The 6,133-nt window shown below is 40.1% G+C and overlaps 1 non-coding gene across 1 annotated transcript; it reads right to left on the bottom strand.

Moving 5' to 3' along the window:
• Positions 1–224: 224 nt before the first annotated feature.
• Positions 225–331, bottom strand: LOC127077882 (small nucleolar RNA R71). Its single transcript, XR_007787648.1, has one exon. It is a non-coding gene; the product is annotated as a small nucleolar RNA R71 (small nucleolar RNA).
• Between the last annotated feature and the right edge of the window lie 5,802 nt (positions 332–6,133).

Below are 6,133 nucleotides of genomic sequence, written 5' to 3'. Positions count from 1 at the left end.
CTACCGAGAACCCTAACCAACATCTAAAAATATTTCTTCAATTAGAAGATACTTTTAAAACCAATGGAGCTTCTCCTGAGGCAATACGTTTAAGATTATTCCCTTTTTCCCTCAGAGATAAAGCCCTATCATGGTTAGATTCCCTTCCACCCAATTCCATTACGACTTGGGATAACCTTAGAAGAGTTTTTCTTGCTAGATATTTTCCCCCGAGTAAGACCGTCGTTCTTCGAAACCATATAACTAGATTTACCCAAAACCAAGGAGAATCGTTGTTCGAAGCTTGGGAGAGATATAAAGAGTTGTTACGAGCATGCCCACATCATGGTTTAGAAAATTGGTTAATCATTCAAACCTTCTATAATGGACTTCATCATAACACAAAGATGACCATCGACGTTGCCGCAGGCGGTGCTCTGATGAACAAGCCTTACCCTGAAGCTAGTGCCCTCATCGAAGACATGGCTCAAAACCATCAATCATGGGGAGTCGAACGAGCGACAAGTTGAGAAGAAGGAAGCCCAAGGAGGAGTCCATGAACTAAGCTCTATATACATGATGCAAGCTAAAATGGACGCATTAGCCCTCAAAGTCGAGCATATGTATACGAACCCGAATACTGTAGCCGCAGTTTCGTCGGATTGTGAGATATATGGAACCCAAGGACACCAATCTGCAGAATGCAGTCTATTGAACAAAACCCACTTTGAGCAAGTGAACTACACCCAAGGGAACCTATACTCGAATACCTATAACCCTGGATGGAGGAATCACCCTAACTTCTCCTATAAAAACAATAACCCTATCAAAAATAATGCACCTCCGAGACCTAGTTATCAAGCCCCAAGATCAAATCAACCTATGCAACCTGTACCACCAAAGCCGAGCCTTGAGAAAATTATGAAATTTTTTATCACCGCTCAAACCCAACAAAACAAGGAGTTCATGAACCAAAACATTCATGTTAATGAATTGATTACTCATACCAAGATGCTTGAAATCCAGATGTCTCAGGTAGCTTTAAACCAAGCCCCTCAGACTACACCTGGAGGACAATTCCCTGGACAACCTCAACAAAATCCGAGAGGACAAGCCAATGCCATTACCCTACGAAGTGGGAACGCTTATGATGAGCCACCAAACCCAAGATTGAGTGAACCCGAAACTTCTAAGGAATGTTCCAAACCCCCGGACAAAGTAAAAGAACCAGAGGAATCTGAAAACCAGGAAGGTCGAGAGAAAGGAGAAGAACCTAAAGATAAAATTTACGTACCACCCCCGCCATATAAACCACCTATACCATATCCGCAAAGACTCAAACAAACCCAGATCAATAAACAGTACCAAAAATTTATTAAAGTTATAGAAAAGCTTCATGTAGAAATCCCTTTCACATAAGCCATCACCCAAATACCTTCTTATGCAAAGTTTCTGAAAGACATCCTTACCAACAAACGTAGACTTGACGATTCGAAGCCTTTGGAATGTAATGCTATTTCCGAGGACAAATTAGCTAAGAAAGATAAAGATCCTGGAAATTTCTCCATTCCTTGCCTTTTAGGTAATCATGTCATCGATAAAGCTTTTCTAGACTTAGGAGCTAGTGTGAGCCTAATGCCTCTAGCAGTTTATGAGAGGTTAAACTTAGGAGAGTTACAACCCACTAAGATGTCACTTCAGTTAGCCGATAGATCTGTTAAATATCTGATAGGCATTTTAGAAGATGTTCCTGTTAGGATAGGTCAACTATTTATCCCTACCGATTTTTCCGTCATGGACATCAAAGAGGACAATGATATACCAATCCTTCTAAGTAGACCATTCTTATCAACTGCAGGAGCCATAATAGATGTCAAGAAAGGAAAGTTGACATTTGAGGTAGGTGACGAGAAAATAGAATTTATACTTTCGAAATTTCTTATGGCACCTGTGATGGGAGACTCGTGTTATGCCTTAGATATCATTGATGAATGTGTTAGAGAATTAGAACAAAAAGAAATTATAAAAACAATTAAGTTACCATCAACCCCCGTAAAGGAAGATGATGACTTTAAAGAACCCTACATCGATGATAACCTTTACGAATGTTTATCCCTTACTCCAGATCCTATGCCATGCCCTGAGAAACCAACCTTAGAACTTAAGGAACTGCCTAAGAACCTGAGATATGAGTTCCTCGATGAAAAGATGAACCGTCCAGTTATAGTTAGTGCTACCTTGAGCCATGAGGAAACGAACCAACTTTTAGACGTTTTACGAAGACATCCCTCAGCCTTAGGATATAATATCTCTGACCTGAAAGGTATAAGCCCATCCGTATGCATGCATCGGATTTCGCTAGAAGAAGATTCAAAACCCTCTAGGGAGCATCAGAGAAGAATAAACCCTATAATGAGTGATGTTGTTAAGAAGGAAGTTCTTAAGTTACTTGAGGCAGGTATAATCTACCAGAACTCGGATAGTAAGTGGGTGAGCCCTGTGCATGTAGTACCTAAAAAGGGAGGCATCACGGTCGTGCAAAACGATAAAGGCGAACATGTAGCAAAACGTTTAGAAGGAGGATGGCGGATGTGTATAGATTATAGAAAATGAAATATAGCAACTAGGAAGGACCATTTCCCTTTACCATTTATAGACCAAATGTTGGAGCATTTAGCCAGACACTCTTACTTCAGTTATCTAGATGGATACTCTGGATTCTTCCAAATACCTATTCACCCAGAAGATCAAGAAAAAACTACCTTTACATGCCCTTATGGAACTTTTGCCTACAGACGAATGCCTTTCGGCCTCTATAACGCCCCAGCAACTTTCCAACGCTGCATGATGTCAATCTTCGCAGATTACCTAGATGGTATCATGGAAGTCTTTATGGACGATTTCTCGGTTTGCGGATTCGATTTCCACAATTGTCTTGCTAACCTTGAGAAAATCCTGGAGAGATGCGTGGAGGTGAACCTCGTGCTAAATTGGGAAAAATGTCATTTCATGGTGACCGAAGGAATAGTTTTAGGACATATAGTTTCCGAAAAAGGTATAGAGGTAGATAAAGCTAAAATAGAAGTTATAGAAAACCTAAAACCCCCAAAAACCATCAGAGAAGTCCGAAGCTTTCTTGGACACGCTGGATTCTACCGGTGTTTTATTAAGGACTTCACCAAAATAACAAAACCATTAACCGGACTTTTAATGAAAGATGCTGAATTCATTTTTGATGAAAAATGTAATGACGCATTTAATCTTTTAAAGCAAGCATTAATCTCTGCACCCATTATGAAACCTCCCGATTGGTCGGAACCTTTTGAGATAATGTGCGATGCTAGTGATTATGCAGTTGGAGCCGTTCTAGGATAGAGAAAAGATAAAAAATTACATGCCATTTATTATGCCAGTAGAACCTTAGATGCTGCCCAACTTAACTACGCAACAACCGAAAAAGAATTACTCGATGTAGTTTCCGCTATAGACAAATTTAGATCTTATCTAGTAGGAGCAAAAATTATTGTTTACATCGATCATGCTGCCATTCGTTACCTATTAAGTAAAAAAGATGCCAAGCCCAAATTACTCCGATGGATTCTATTACTACAAGAGTTTGATTTAGATATAAGAGATAAAAAAAGGCACTGAGAATGTAGTAGCCGATCACCTTTCTAGGCTAGAACATCTAAAACCTGAACTAATACCCATAAATGATGATTTCACCTATGATAGACTAATAGCTAAAGTAGAAACCATTGAAGATAATAACCTAGATCTTTATGAGCACCCCCAAAATTCCTTAGCAATAAGTAACGTACTTTGGTATGCAGATTTCGTTAATTATCTAGTTGTTGATATAGTACCCCCTGATCTTGACTACCACCGCAAGAAGAAATTCTTCCACGATGTGAGAAACTTCTATTGGGACGAACCACTCCTTTTCAAAAGGGGTAAAGATGGCATCTTTCGCCGCTGCGTTCCAAAAGAGGAGGTAAATAGTATTATCGCGCATTGTCATTCTGCACCTTATGGTGGACATGCGAGCACCTCTAAGACATACGCCAAGATTCTTCAAGCTGGCCTATTCTGGCCTACCATGTGGCGTGATGTCTATGCTTTCATTGTCAAGTGTGATAGATGCCAACGCACTGGAAACATTTCAAGACGTGATGAAATGCCTCTAAGAAACATTCAGGAAGTAGAACTCTTTGACGTATGGGGTATAGATTTCATGGGATCCTTTCCACCATCCTTAGGAAACAGGTATATTTTAGTAGCTGTAGACTATGTGTCTAAGTGGATTGAAGCTATAGCTGCACCCACAAACGACACTAGGGTAGTAATCAAACTATTTAAAAACTATATATTCCCTAGATTTGGAACACCATGTTTAGTCACAAGCGATGGAGGATCACACTTTATATCACGAATATTTGACAAACTTTTAAGAAAATATGGAGTTAGGCATAAAGTAGCAACACCATACCATCCACAGACTAGTGGCCAAGTAGAAGTATCTAATAGGGAGATAAAACAAATCCTAGAGAAAATTGTTTCTATTTCTAGGAGAGACTGGTCTCAGAAGCTTCAAGAAGCATTATGGGCCTATAGAACCGCTTTCAAAACCCATATAGGAACTACTCCTTACCAACTAGTCTATGGAAAATCTTGTCACTTACCATTCGAATTAGAGCATAAGGCCTATTGGGCCATTAAAACTTTGAATTTAGACTACCTAGCCGCTGGAGAAAAGCGTACCCTAGACATTCATAAATTAGAAGAACTTAGGCAGTCGGCCTACGAAAATGCAAAAATATATAAAGAGAGGACAAAAGCCTATCATGACAAAAGAATAGTAAAGAAAAACTTCAATGTAGGAAATTCTGTTCTCCTTTTCAACACTAGGTTACGACTCTTCCCTGGAAAGCTACGTTCAAGATGGACTGGTCCTTTCGAAGTATCCAAGATTCTGAGATCAAGAGCCGTAGAAATCAAGAACCAAACATGTATTCCATTCATTGTAAATGGACAAAGACTGAAGCTCTACGAAGGAGGAGACATTCCAGCATACTACTCAAGCCACACCCTGATTGATCCACTGATTCCTACTACTACAGGTGTATAAATTATGATCGTCAAGCTAATGACGTTAAACAAGCGCTGCGTGGGAGGCAACCCATGGTTTTTCTTTTCATTTTACTTTTTTTTCGCATTTATTTACATTTATTTTTATTTTTATTTTATTTTATCTTATTTTGCATAGAGACTAAAAATTTGAATGGTTTGCATTTTCATGATCACTTTCTTAACTTTTACAGGATGCAGGGTTTTGATGACATGCATGTTGCCTATAGAGATAATGCTCAGAGGGAGCGCTACATTGCTTTGTATCAGCGCCCTATGGCACCCACACGTTATCCTGATCAGCACTGTATGGAGGCACTGGGTATCGAGCCGAGTATCCGATTCCTTAGCCACCAGCATCACTGGGACGAATTTGCTGATGACTTGAGTAAAACATATAGGAACCTGACTTTGGAGTTCCTGAGTTCATTCGACTATGACCCATATTCTGGACCAGATGGGTATGCTGCTTTCAGACTTTTTGGAGTTGAATACACCTTCAGCCAGCAAGAGTTCGGCGACTTATTGGGCTTCCAGACCACTCCTGATGCTATCCCGAGACACCTATGGGATATTTTTCTGGGTAAGGAGGTGGAGAAGTTTTGGAGTGATATATCAGGTGGCGGAAGCCAGGATCCATCTACGCAGTTATCTTATGTCATACATAACCCAGCCTTCAAATATTTTCAAATGATATTAGCACATTCCTTCTTGGGAAGACAGGATGCAGAGACACTACTGAGTGAAGAGGAGATCTTCCTATTATTTTGCGCATCCCAGTCTCGTCCAGTAGCATGTGGGAACTTTTAATTAAATAATCTCAGCGGTATATCTAGATCCACAAAAGGAGTCATCCATGTTGGTGGAATCATCACACAGATTGCTGTCGCTTTAGGTCTGTCTCACAAGCTGTCACATCTTCGGATCTACTGTGGACACACTACCACGGACATCGATTTCTGTTTGACCAGAGGATTGATGAGGAGATCCTCTTTCCACCCATGTCAGTTCCGATTGCTAGTCGACA

The sequence above is a fragment of the Lathyrus oleraceus genome, chromosome 4, assembly GCF_024323335.1.
Source record: "Lathyrus oleraceus cultivar Zhongwan6 chromosome 4, CAAS_Psat_ZW6_1.0, whole genome shotgun sequence".
NCBI lineage: Eukaryota > Viridiplantae > Streptophyta > Magnoliopsida > Fabales > Fabaceae > Lathyrus > Lathyrus oleraceus.
The sequence above is the reverse complement of the archived record's forward strand: the minus strand, read 5'-3'. Positions and strand labels throughout refer to the sequence as shown.